Here is a 14,427-nt window from a genome sequence, read left to right as displayed (position 1 = left end):
TTTCAAAGGACCGCTTCAGCACGGATTCTAGCCACCGGTCCTGCATGTCTTTCAAAGCGACCCCTCCCTCTACTGGGAGAGTGGTCTTTTTAGTCACCGCCGTGACCAACTCATCCACTTTAGGCATCCCACAAAGTGCCAAGTGATCCTCACTCAGAGGGTAAAGCTGACCCATAGTCCTGGGCACTTTCAAAGGCCCATAGGGGTCAGACCATTGAGCTGAAATAAGCTCCTGGATGGAGTCATGCACAGGAAAAGCCCGAGCAAGCTTCTTAATACTCGCCATCCTAGGATTAATAGAGGAGGCATCGCCCTCGGCAGGATCATCAATTGAGAGGGCCTGCAAGGCGTCAGCAATGAGAGCTGGCAGCTCGTCGCAGTGGAAACTCCGAACCGCATTGGGATCATCCAAATCCAGTGGCAAAAAGGGAACCCTCATCTGGATCATCCGTCCATGAGGGCCTGCCATATCCCTCAGACTCCCCACAGCTTGACCATGGGGGGGTGGGAAATGGAGATGCACCACTCTCAGACGGGGAATTTACCAGTGTACGTCTAGCGTCCTTCCAACGCTCGGGGGAACAATTAACATCTGCAGCCACCTTGGGCCATCAAAACCTGGAGGGAATCCAGAATGCAATGCAGTGTCAGACACCTGCAGCAGAGCTCTTTTAAACATGAAGGCCTTATGCATCAGTAGCACAAACTCAGGGGAGAAAAACTCACCCTGATTCTCCGCCCCCGAATTAGGAGAAGCGGAGGCTGGAGCTCCTCTAGCAGCCTCGAAATGAGGCAAACTCCCTGCACTGAGACTCCTCCGCAACCACGAGGGTCGAGTCATGCGGCGCTTCCAAAATGGCACCCGCTGTCAGCTCCATCGAGCTGGAAGAATCACTGCTCGCCATGCTTGTACTAGCACGAGCATCTAAGGAGCACGTACTGCAAAGCACTGCTGCTGACCTGTGTTTACCACAGTGGGAGCAGCACTTAACTCCTTCAGCAGCCATCACCCAACTGGATAGAAATATAGAAATAAAATGGCAGCTTCGCACCAAAATTTACCCCGCACAGAACGCTGTCCGCGGGAACCTCCTCAGGAGGAGCTGGGCACCACTCTCACCTCAGAAGACCGAGTCAACAAGCTCCGGTCAAGCTGCACTGAACCAGAACCTCTGGCGAACGCCTCAGAAATAGCAACGCTGTATAAGCGCGCCTCTTTTTTTTTCTTTTTTTTTTTTACGCTGTGAGGAAAGTTGGAGGCAGGCAGCAACAGAGGGACTCCGGGAGAAGGGGGAATGGGTAAGGCAGGGATAGTGCGAACCTATATGCCTTTAAAGTGGGCACCACCAGCCACAACACCCCTGCTCTACTGGCAAAGCACAGGATCCATCCCAGGCAGAAATCCAGGAGCTGATCAAGCGACGTCCACACCTGCTGGGAGATAAAGAAATACTGAAGGCAGAAGGAGCTAGCCGTTCAAGGGTCACTGTGGTTTTTCAGTGTTCTCTATCTCCACCTGCTGGTAGGCGGATACAACCCATCAGTTAATGGATTCATCTACTGCTGATGACAAGGAACCCGAATTACAGCTATGTCATGCAAGGTTCCGCGTTAGACAGACCTAGAAAGGGATCTGGGAGTCATCGTGGATAAGACGTTAAAAACTTCTCCTCAGTGTGCTGCGGCAGCTAAGAAAGCGCACAGAATGTTGGGTATTATTAGGAAAGGGATGGAAAACAAACACAAGGATGTTATAATGCCATTGTATCGCTCCATGGTGCGACCGCACCTCGAACATTGTGTCCAATTCTGGTTGCCGTATCTCAAAAAAGATATAAAGGAATTGGAGAAGGTGCAGAGAAGGGCAATGGAAAATGATAAAAGGGATGGAACGACTTCCCTATGAGGAAAGGCTGAGAAGGTTAGGGCTCTTCAGCTTGGAGAAAAGGCAGCTGAGGGGTGATATGATAGAAGTCTACAAGATAATGAGCGGAGTAGAGCGGAAAGATCTAAAGTGTTTGTTTACACTTTCAAACAACAATAGAACCAGGGGACACAAGATGAAACTAGAATATGGTAGATTTAAAACAAACAGAAGAAAGTTTTTCTTTACTCAGCTTGTAGTTGGACTCTGGAACTCGTTGCCGGAGAATGTAGTGACAGCAGCTGGTCTTACGGAGTTTAAAGGGGGTTTGGACAGATTCCTGAGGGAAAAGTTAATCGAACATTATTAAATTGTTTTTTTTTTTTTTTTTGGGGGGGGGGGGTTGCCAAGTTCTTGAAGCTTAGATTGGCCGCTGAAAGAGACAGGATGCTGGGCTTCATGGACCATTGGTCTTTTCCCAGTATGGCAGTGCTTATGTTCTTATGAGATCCTTCAAGGTGGCCTTCCTCAATGGCTTAAAGGGTGGCCCCTGTAAAGACCGAAGCACAAAACTAAGGTTCCATGCTGGATTAAGTTGAGACAGTAGGGGGCGCAGCCGCGTAACCCCCTTAATAAACTGGAGACACCCAAACCCCGGCCACAATAACAGACGAGTGCTGCCACCTACACTCGTAGTGAGCTAACCAACAAACCCTTTATCAAACCTTCCTGTAAGAAGGCCAAAATTTGAGATACGGAAGATTGAAATGGAGACCAAGATCTTTCAAAACAGAAATTTTCAAAAACTCTCCAAACTCATGTGTATGCCGCCGAGATCAATCGCTTCTTAGCCCAAAGCAAGGTAGCAATAACCTCAGAGTACCCCTTCTTCCTCAATATCGAGCGCTCAAGAGCCAAGCCATAAGACCAAAGTGGTGGGATCGTCCAAAACCAGTGGACCCAAGCACAGCAGCCCCCTGGTCGCCAGCAGACTGAAGGGCCGATCGACCAACAGCATCAATAGGCGTATCACAGACATCAAGGCCAGTCCAGAGCAATCAGCAGCACTCATATCTCGATGACGCTGAATACGGTGAGCACTTGCCTGTTGAGTGGCCACAGGGGAAACACGTAGAGAAGACGACTGTATTCCGGCCATGGGTGGACGGTATCTATGCCCTCCTACACAGTGAATCTTCTCCTGCTGAAAAACCTGGGTGCTTTCGCATTTTTGAGTGTCACCATAAGATCGATCACTGGGATCCCCCACTTCTGCACTATCAAGGAGATGGCTGGTTCCAAGAGCTCCCAATCTCTCGGGTCCACATTGTGTCGACTGAGAAAGTCAGCTGTTATATAATGTGTTCCCGATATGTGGACTGCCGACAATTGAGAGAACTGACATTCCACCGAACTCATCAGTAAGTCTGCCTTGCGTGCTGTGAGTGCCCCCCTGATGGTTGATGTAAGCCAGTGCCGTCACATTGTCTGAGAGTACTCGAACCGGTTGCCTCTCCACTAGGTGTAAAAACACTTCAGAGGGCAAAGCGCACTGCAACAGAGCTTCAAACAATTGATCGACCATTGAGACTCAGTCACCGACCATATTTCTACATAGGTTACTTATGTAAGACGGGGACGGGCCCAGGTCAGGGAAGGAGAGACTGTCATGAAGACTGGCGGCGATCAGATGATCTTCTTTCCCATGCAGGGCCTTCAGACAGACAGAAGAGACAGAAGTGAGAGGCGCTGCGCGGGCCGGTAATGCAGAGGGGGACCCCGTGGAGGAGGGGAGCGGTGGCGACATCAGGGGGGGTGGCGGGTGCAGGGCACGGGGGCGGAGGATGGCGGAAGGTGGAGCTGTCGTGGACAGGATGCTGGGCTCGATGGACCCTTGGTCTTTTCCCAGTATGGCATTACTTATGTACTTACAGAGAAAGGAAGAGAGGAAGGGAGGGGGCCGGGGATGCTACAGCTTTGGATTTTTGTTTTGTTTTTTTATTTAATGCGGGGGGGGAAGCAGGGAGCAGCGGCGACCTCTGGTGGGGGGGTGGGGGGGGGGGACAAGGCCGTCCATAAAGGACGCTCCCGACAAGCACCTTTGCTCCCTCCCGAACCTTTTTTTTTCACTTTTATATTTATGCAGGGGGCAGCGGGGAGCAACGGCGACCTCGGTCGGGGGGGGGGGGGGGCAAGGCCGTCCATACAGGACGCTCCTGACAAGCGTCTTTGTCCCCTCCCGATCTATTTCGATTTTTGTTTTGATTAGTGCAGCGGGAAGTGAGGAGCCATGTGTTTGTGTTGTGTTTTTTTGTTTGTTTTTTGACGTTTGTGGCATGCGCAGAGCAGCCAGCATAACGTTTGGCTGCTCTGCGCATGCTTTACGGGCCGATTACCGACGGGGATTACGAATCTTTGATACATTGTACTGTTCAATACCGTACCAATCATGTGCGACTTGTTTTTTTGGTGCATTCTTCGTTTTTTCAAATTCGTTAAGGACTTTAACGTTTTAGATTGTTTAACGTTTGGTTGATGCATCTGGGCCTTAGTTCTTACCTTGAATGTTGCTGAAAGAGGGCATTGTACACCATTCTGCCAGCTCAGACCTACTGCTAATCTCAGTACATAAGTACTTAAGTACATAAGCACTGCCACGCTGGGAAAAGACCAAAGGTCCATCAAGCCCAGCACTCTGTCTCCGACAGCGGCCAATCCAGGCCCCAAGAACCTGGCAAAAACCCAATATTTAATAACGATCAATGGACTTTGCCTTCAGGAATTTGTCCAGACCCCCTTTAAACTCAGCAAGACCAGCTGCTGTCACTACCTTCTCCGGCAATGAGTTCCAGAGTCTAACCACACGCTGAGTAAAGAAAAACTTTCTCCAATTTGTTTTAAACCTACCACATTCTAATTTTATCAGCGAGACTCGTTGGCAGTGGGGCACAACCTCTGATGTGCAGTTAACTGTGAGTAAAAGTGCTTATTGAAATAAAAGAAGTTTTCAGCGAAATTAGTCTTCAGGTGTCAACTGCTGTGCCAAGGTTATACACCAGCAACAAGTCCTGTCCCTGGAGCACTTTTAGTGGGTACTGCAGTGCACTTCAGGCAGGCAGACCCAGGCCCATCCCCCCCCCCCCCACCCGTAACACTTGTGGTGGTAAATGGGAGGCCTCTAAAACCCACTGTACCTACATGTAGTTGCCCCCTTCACCCCTAAGAGCTATAGTAGTGTTGTACATTTGTCCCTCCAACGACCAAATGGCTTGGATTGGGACGTTTCTGAGCTGGGCGTTTTTAGTTTCCATTATCGCTAAAAAAAAAAACAAAAAAAAAAACGCCCATCTCAAAAGGGACCAAATCCATGGCATTTGGTCCGTCCAAACCGTATTTTCGAAACGAAAGATGGACGCCCATCTTTTTTGATAATACGGTCTGTCCTACCTCTTCACATACCCGTTTTCGGACATAGACGCCCATGGAGATGGGCGTTCGCGTTCGATTATGCCCCTCTATGTCCTTTCCTGGTTCTCTTCCTACCTCTCCCTCCGCACCTTTAGTGTTCACTCTGGTGGATCCTCTTCTACTTCTATCCCTCTGCCTGTCGGCGTACCCCAGGGTTCTGTTCTTGGTCCCCTCCTCTTTTCTATCTACACTTCTTCCCTTGGTTCATTAATCTCATCCCATGGCTTTTCCTACCACCTCTATGCTGATGACTCCCAAATCTACCTTTCTACCCCTGATATCTCACCTTGCATCCAAACCAAAGTCTCAGCGTGCTTGTCTGACATTGCTGCCTGGATGTCTCAACGCCACCTGAAATTAAATATGACCAAAACCGAGCTTCTCATTTTCCCCCCCAAACCCACCTCCCCGCTCCCCCCATTTTCTATTTCTGTTGATGGCTCTCTCATTCTCCCTGTCTCCTCAGCTCGAAACCTTGGGATCATCTTTGACTCTTCTCTCTCCTTCTCTGCTCATATCCAGCAGACCGCCAAGACCTGTCGTTTCTTTCTTTACAACATCCGTAAAATCCGCCCCTTTCTTTCCGAGCACTCTACCAAAACCCTCATCCACACCCTTGTCACCTCTCGTTTAGACTACTGCAATCTGCTTCTTGCTGGCCTCCCACTTAGTCACCTCTCCCCTCTCCAGTCAGTTCAAAACTCTGCTGCCCGTCTCATCTTCCGCCAGGGTCGCTTTACTCATACTACCCCTCTCCTCAAGACCCTTCACTGGCTCCCTATCCGTTTTCGCATCCTGTTCAAACTTCTTCTACTAACCTATAAATGTACTCACTCTGCTGCTCCCCAGTATCTCTCCACACTCGTCCTTCCCTACACCCCTTCCCGTGCACTCCGCTCCATGGATAAATCCTTCTTATCTGTTCCCTTCTCCACTACTGCCAACTCCAGACTTCGCGCCTTCCGTCTCGCTGCACCCTACGCCTGGAATAAACTTCCTGAGCCCCTACGTCTTGCCCCATCCTTGGCCACCTTTAAATCTAGACTGAAAACCCACCTCTTTGACATTGCTTTTGACTCGTAACCACTTGTAACCACTCGCCTCCACCTACCCCCTCCTCTCTTCCTTCCCGTTCACATTAATTGATTTGATTTGCTTACTTTATTTATTTTTTGTCTATTAGATTGTAAGCTCTTTGAGCAGGGACTGTCTTTCTTCTATGTTTGTACAGCGCTGCGTATGCCTTGTAGCGCTATAGAAATGCTAAATAGTAGTAGTAGTAGTAGTAGTGTTAAGGCTCCATGCCCCCAAAAGTAAGTTATACGATAGTGACAAACCTTACAGAAAAAAAATTAAAAGATAAAGGTCACACAATTTGGCTGTTTAGACAATGGTGACTGAAAAAGGGTCTGATCAGATCTACGGAAAACTGAGGACTGGGGAGGTCCTGCATGATAGCAGCAGGCAGGAATAGATGCACCTGTGTGGTAGGCCCAATGGTGTGCTGGAGCTGGCTCGCACCACCTCGCAAGAGCCGGTTGTTAAATTTTTTAAGATCTTGCGAGCCAGTTGTTCCGCACGGCGAGCCGGCTCCCTCTTTGTATTTATGGAGGGAATACACACATCCTCCCGGAGGGAATGAACTCAACCTCCTACACATGAACTGGAGGGAATGAACTCATTCTCCTATAAGTGAACAAGAATCCTGAAGACTGTTTTCCGACTCCCCAAGGAAGGAATATAACTTCAGGAAACAAGAACAGCACCTAAAATCAGAATCACTGCAATACAGACAATCATACAGGGAGGGCTCATGGCTTCATCTGCTATGACTAAAGGAAAGAAAATTACCAAGGTAAGAACCTAATTTTCCCTTCCTTGTCATCAAGCAGATGAAGCCATTACGTATGGGATGTATCAAAGCAATCCCTATATAGGGTGGGAACAAGTCACACCACGCACTAGCACTTGTGCTCCAAAAAGCGCATCCCTCCTAGCAGCCACATCCAGCCTGTAATGTCGGGCAAATGAGAGCTTTGAAGCCCATGTTGCTGCACTGCAAATCTCATGAAGAGAGAGTGCTCCAGTTTCAGCCCAAGAGGAAGAAATCGCTCTTGTAGAATGTGCCTTAAAGGCTACAGGTGGAGGCCAGCCAGCAAGCAGATAAGCTGAAAAGATAGCTTCTTTGAGCCAGCAAGCAATAGTGGCTTTAGACGCTGGAGACGCTCTGCGAGAACCTGATAGTAAAACAAACAAATGATCAGAGGCCCTGAAAGAATTAGTAACTCGCAGATACTGCAACAGAGTCCTGCGCACATCCAACAGGTGCAACTGCCCAAAGGATTCTAGAAACTCCTCCTTAACAAAAGAGGGTAGAAAAATAGGCTGGTTTAGGTGAAACGCTGAAACCACCTTAGGCATGAAGGAAGGCACGGTACGAACCGTGACCCCGGACTCTGAAAATTGCAGAAATGGGTCTCGACAGGACAGCGCCTGGAGCTCTGACACCCATCTCGACGAAGTAATGACCACCAGAAAAACGGCCTTTAGTGTCAAATCTTTCTCTGAAGCTCGCCGTAGCGGCTCAAAAGGAGAACCCTGCAGAGTCTTCAAAACTAGCCCCAGGTTCCAATCTAGACAAGGTGCCCGCACGGGAGGACGGAGCCGAAGCACCCCTCTAAGAAACCGTGCCACATCTGGATGAGCAGCTAAAGACACGCCTGCAACCTTACCATGAAGGGAGGCCAATGCTGCCACTTGCACCTGCAGGGAATTATAGGCCAAGCCTTTTGTACACCATCCTGCAAAAAGTCCAGAATCGGCGAAGCAGGAGCCCGCATGGGTGTGATCGCTTTTGAAACACACCAAGCCTCAAACTGGCGCCAGATCCTGGCATAAGCCACGGAAGTGGACCGCTTGCGGGCCTGCAGGAGAGTGGAAATAACATTATTGGAATAGCCTTTGCCTCTCAATTGCGCCCTCTCAATAGCCATGTCTTAAGACCAAAACGGCAGGGGTCCTTCATGGCCACCGGTCCCTGCGACAACAGGTTCGGTACCAGAGATAAAGGAAGGGGAGCCTCCACTAGCATCTGTCGGAGGTCCGCATACCAAGGCCCCCTGGGCCAATCCGGGGCGATGAGAACCACTTCTCCTGGGTGAAGCCGAATCCGCAGGAGCACACGCCCTATCAAGGGCCATGGAAGGAACACATAGTAACATATAGTAACATAGTAGATGACAGCAGAAAAAGACCTGCACGGTCCATCCAGTCTGCCCAACAAGATAACTCATATTTGCTGCTTTTTGTGTATACCCTACTTTGATTTGTACCTGTGCTCTTCAGGGCACAGACCGTATAAGTCTGCCCAGCACTATCCCCGCCTCCCAACCACCAGCCCCTCCTCCCAACCACCGCGGCTCTGGCACAGACCATATAAGTCTGCCCAGCACTATCCTCACCTCCCAACCACCAGCCCTGCCTCCCAACCACCGGCTCTGACACAGACCGTACAAGTCTGTCCAGCACTATCCCTGCCTCACAACCACCAGTCCCGCTGCCCACCACCGGCTCTGGCACAGACCGTATAAGTCTGCCCACCCCTATCCCCGCCTCCCAACCATCAGCCCCGCCTCCCGATCTTGACTAAGCTTCTGAGGATCCATTCCTTCGGCACAGGATTCCTTTGTGCTTATCCCACGCATGTTTGAATTCCGTTACTGTTTTCATTTCCACCACCTCCCGTGGGAGGGCATTCCAACCATCCACTACTCTCTCCGTGAAAAAATAATTCCTGACATTTTTCTTGAGTCTGCCCCCCTTCAATCTCATTTCATGTCCTCTTGTTCTACCACCTTCCCATCTCCGGAAAAGGTTCGTTTGCGGATTAATACCTTTCAAATATTTGAACGTCTGTATCATATCACCCCTGTTTCTCCTTTCCTCCAGAGTATACATGTTTAGTTCAGCAAGTCTCTCCTCATACGTCTTGTAACGCAAATCCCATACTATTCTCATCACTTTTCTCTGCACCGCTTCAATTCTTTTTACATCCTTAACAAGATATGGCCTCCAAAACTGAACACAATACTCCAGGTGGGGCCTCACCAACGACTTATACAGGGGCATCAACACCCCCTTTCTTCTGCTGGTCACACCTCTCTCTATACAGCCTAACAACCTTCTAGCCACGGCCACCGCCTTGTCACACTGTTTCGTCCCTTCAAATCCTCAGATACTATCACGCCAAGATCCCTCTCTCCGCCCGTACCTATCAGACTCTCCCCGCCTAACACATACGTCTCCCGTGGATTTCTATTCCCTAAGTGCATCACTTTGCATTTCTTGGCATTGAATTTTAATTGCCAAACCTTAGACCATTCCTCTAGCTTCCTCAGATCCTTTTTCATGTTGAGTCGGGCCGCAGGGAGCCAAGAGAGTCTGCATTGATAATCCTGAGATACTGGAGACCATCATTGAAACAGGGAATATTGCAGAGTGCGCTCTCGCCCAGGGCACCAAATCCAAGGTGGCCTTCATCGATCCCAACAGCTGGACAATGTCCCAAGCTCGCGGGCGGGGCATCCTCAGGAGCAGACGGACCTGATTCTAAAGCTTGCAACGTCTTTGCTCGGGTAGGAATACATATCCCGAGTCTGTGTCGAACTGTGCCCCCAAATATTCTAGAGATTGCGAGGGGGTCAGTTGACTTTTGGCTACATTGACGACCCAGCCCAGAGATTGCCGTACTGAGACCACTCTGGCTGTAGCTTGATGACTCTCTGTTGCGGAGTCTGCTCTGATGAGCCAGTCGTCTAGGTACGGGTGAACCCGGATACCTTCTCGCCTGAGAAAAGCAGCTACTACCACCATTACCTTGGAAAAGGTTCGGGGAGCTGTGGCGAGGCCAAAAGGCAAGGCCCAAAACTGGAAATGTTTTCCCATCACCGCAAACCTCAGAAACTTCTGGTGCGGGGGCCAAATTGGAATGTGCAAGTAAGCTTCTTTCAGGTCCAGAGATGTGAGAAACTCTCCTGGCTGTACAGCCGCACTGACGGAGCGCAGGGTTTCCATGTGAAAATGCCGCACTCTTAGGGACTTGTTTAATTCTTTTAAGTCCAGAATAGGGCGAAAAGACCCACCTTTTCGCGGCACCACAAAGTAAATAGAGTAGCGGCCGCAGCCGAAATCGGCGGGAGGCACCGGGGGAAACTGCCCCAATGTGTATCAAGCCTTGCAAGGTCTCCTCTACCGCCGCCCGTTTGGCGGCAGAACCGCATCGGGACTCCACAAACACGTCTCTTATCGGGGCATCGAATTCTATTCGGTATCCTTCTCTGATCAGGTCCAAGACCCACTGATCTGAGGTAATCTTGGCCTACTCCTCGAGAAAGAGGGAAAGACGTCCTCCTATAACAGAAAGCGAGGAGGGGGCCGGCGCACCCTCATTGAGAGGGTCGCCCTTGAACTCCAGGTCTTGAGCCTGCTGCTGCGGAACGTTTGTCCGAGCGAAAAAAGTTCCTCTGCTGAAAATCGGCCACGAGAAGTGGACCCAGCAGAATGCCCTGGGCGGTACCTTCTAGCTTCACGGAAGCAAGGTCTATAAGAGGAGTGAACCGCCTGACCCTTGGAGGGAGGCTGCGGCCTATCCTCGGGTAAGCGCTGGGGTTTAGCATCTCCCAGGCCTTTCACAATTTTCTCCAACTCCTCACCCAACAGGAGAAGGCCTTGAAAGGGCAAATTCACCAACCTTTGCTTAGAGGCCATGACCGCCGCCCAATGCCATAGCCACAGAAGATGGCGAGCCGCCACTGCTACAGCCATCTGTTTAGCCGAAGCTGACAATATCATAAAGGGCGTCAGCCAAAAAGGACAAGGCCGACTTCCTTCGCGGAGCCACTTCAGACAAGGGCTCCGCTCCATCACCAGGCTGTTCCACTGCCTGTTGCAACCATTCCAGGCAGGCTCCAGCAGCATAACAACTGCATGCAGGCGCCCGAATAGTAAGACTAGCAATTTCAAAAGACCGTTTAAGTGCTGATTCCAGTCTACGGTCTTGCATGTCCTTCAGGGCAACACCTCCTTCAACCGGGAGGGTAGTTCTCTTTGTCACAGCTGTGACTAGGGCATCCACCTTAGGCATTGCAAAGCGAGTCAAATGCTCCTCACTCAGAGGGAATAATTGCCCCATAGCCCTGGAAACTTTCAAAGGTCCTTCGGAGTCAGCCCATTGAGCTGAAATAAGCTCTTGGATGGAGTCATGCAAAGGAAAGGCTCGAGCAGGCTTTTTGGTACTTGCCATTCTTGGATTTCCAGAGGAGGCCACGCCACTCCCAGGATCTTTAATAGAGAGGACCTGTAAGACAATCTGAAATAAGCGCTGGCAGCTCCTCGCGGTGGAAAATCCTCAGCGCGGACGGATCATCTGGATCCAGTGGCCGTTCTGCACCTTCCTCTGGTTCCTCTGGCCACGAGGGCCTGCCAGACCCCTCAGAGTCACCACATCCCGACCACGAGGGGGGGGGGGGGGGAAGGGAGGTGTGCCACTATCTGAAGGGGAATTTACCCTTCTGCGCTTCTCTTGCGGCCAGCTATCAGGGAAAAACGCCTCAGAGGGCAATCCCAGGCAGGCATCCACCGGAGGGGCAGTAAGGGGGGGCCGTAGAAAACCCCTGTGGCTGAGCTCTTTTAAGCATTATGAAGCAATAATACAAAGTCAGGGGAGAAAAACTCGCCCTGGGCACCCGGTTCCAATCCGGGGCTAGTAGCTCTTTGGCCAGCCTCAATTTGAGGGCCACTTCCGGTCTCCAGACCCTCCGCCTCAGCGGGGGTCGCGCCATGTGGTGCTTTCAAAATGGCACCCGCTGCCAGCTCCACCGAGTGGGAAGAATCATCGCTCGCCATGCTTGGGCTGGCTCTTACGCCTGAACAGCACATTTTACAGAGCCCCGCTGCTGATCTGCGCTTGCCACACTTGGAAGAGCGCTTAACACTCTCTGCAGCCATCGCCAAAAAACGGCGGAAAATTCAAAATGGCGGCTTCGCGCCAAAAACGTCCCGATCGCGGGCCCTCCCCAGAGGAGTCAGAAAACACTCTTACCTCACTGGACCGAGTATACAAGCTCCAGTCACGCTGTAGAAACTGAAGAAAACCTCTTGCTTTTTTTTTTTTTTAACGCTGTGAGGAAAGTAGAGAAACAGCAAAAGAGGCAATCAAATCAACTCCGGAGGTACAGAACAGTGGGAAAGGCAGGGAAAGGCGGACCAATGTGCCTGCATCCACCAAGTATAGAGTGGGAAAGAGCAGGGAAAAGTGAAACTAATGTGCTCACATCCACTGGGGGGGGGGGATGGGTAAGGCAGGGAAAGGGCTAATCTATGTGCCTTTAAAGTGAAGCTGCTATAGCCTCTAACACCCCGGCTAACAACTGGCAAGCCAGGAGCCACCCCAGGCAGATTTTTTTAAGGAGCTTGATCAAGTTGCAACCACCCTGCTTGGGGAGATAGAGAATACTGAAGAGGCAGTGGAGCTAGCTGACCATGTGGCACTGTGAAATTTGAGTGCTCTCTATCTCCCCCTGCTGGTTGATGGACAAAACCCATACGTAATGGCTTCATCTGCTTGATGACAAGGAATTGCTTGATATGGATGGATGGAGGGCAGGGGAGAGGAGAGTTGCTTGACATGGGTGGATGGAGGATAGGGCAGGGGAGAGGAAAGTTGCTGGCCATAGGTGGATGGAGGGGAGGGGAGAGGAGAGTTGCTGGACATGGGAGGATGGAGGGGAGGGCAGGAGAGGGAGGAAGGTTGCTGAACATGGGTGGATGGAGGGCAGGGGAGGGAGAGGGTTGCTGGACATGAATGGATGGAGGGGAGGGCAGGGAGAGAGGAGAAGTTTTGGACATGATGGAGGGGAGGGAAAGGAAGACAGGAAGGAGATGCACATGGATGGAGGGGAGAGAGAAGAAATTCTGGACATGGATGGAGGGGAGGGAAGACAGAGGAAGGAGATGCACATGGATGTAGGAGAAGGGAGAGAGGAGAAATGCTGGACATGGATGGAGGGGAGGGAAGAGAGAAGTGAGATGAACATGAATGGAGGGGAGAGAGGAGAAATGCTGGACATGGATGGAGGGGGGAGAGGAAAAATGCTAGACATGGACGGAGGAGAGGGAAGGGAGATAAGAAATGCAGGACATGGACGGAGGGAAGGGAAGAGAGAGGAAGGAGATGAGATGAGGGAAAAGGAAGAGAGGAGAAAAACTGTACATGGATGGAGAAAATAGGCAGAAGCTGGATCCACTGGACAGTCAAGTCTGCGGAGGACCCAGCTTTTACTTACGGATGTAGGGCAAGAAATTAAGAAGAAAGGAGGAAAGTAAAGAAATAAATGGAAAGGAAGCCCTGGAAACGGAGTTAAGAGGACAGATAGCAGCAGAATCGGATACTGAGCCAGCATGATCAGAAAAACAAAGTCACCAAACAACAGAGGTAGAAAAAATCATTTTATTTTCATTATAGTGTTTGGAATATGTCCACTTTGAGAATCAGGTGCTCAATGTTAAAAGTTTATATTTACTTATTTATGGCATTTTATCCCACATTAAACATGAATTAGATTGGAACCTGGGATCATTTAATTTTTTTTTCCTGGAGAGAGTAATGCATTGCCCCCCTCCCCCCGGCTCTCTCCCCAGCTATAGCCAGCTCTGCAATTTTGAGGGCGAGTGCAGAGGTGGAATGGGGAGAGAGCCTGTTGTTAAACATTTACCAGCACACCACTGGGTAGGCCTGTACAAAAGCATCTAGAAACGTTGCTGGAAGAGTGCTTCCCACACTGGGCTCCATCAGTGATGGCATCCTTGAATGAGGATGTATCAGTCTTATTTGTCCTTAGAAAATACAGCTCATGAATATTTTTTGTGGATATCCTGAAAGTAAAACTCAACAAAGGATTCCAGAATCCAAGTTTGAAAACACTGTACTGAAATATTGTATCCCTAGAATTTTACCTAATATAGGGCTCCTTTTACAAAATGGTGCTACTGATTAGCATGTGCTGAATGTGAAGAAGCCCATGGCAGCTCTGCTTCAT

At 50.2% G+C, this 14,427-nt stretch overlaps 1 protein-coding gene across 1 annotated transcript in view; it reads right to left on the bottom strand.

The window, feature by feature from the left end:
* DNAH8 (dynein axonemal heavy chain 8) overlaps nt 1-14,427 on the bottom strand; it is a 1,267,128-nt gene that overhangs the window by 1,207,899 nt on the left and 44,802 nt on the right.

This window comes from Microcaecilia unicolor, chromosome 3 (assembly GCF_901765095.1).
Source record: "Microcaecilia unicolor chromosome 3, aMicUni1.1, whole genome shotgun sequence".
Taxonomy (NCBI): Eukaryota; Metazoa; Chordata; class Amphibia; order Gymnophiona; family Siphonopidae; genus Microcaecilia; species Microcaecilia unicolor.
The sequence above is the reverse complement of the archived record's forward strand: the minus strand, read 5'-3'. Positions and strand labels throughout refer to the sequence as shown.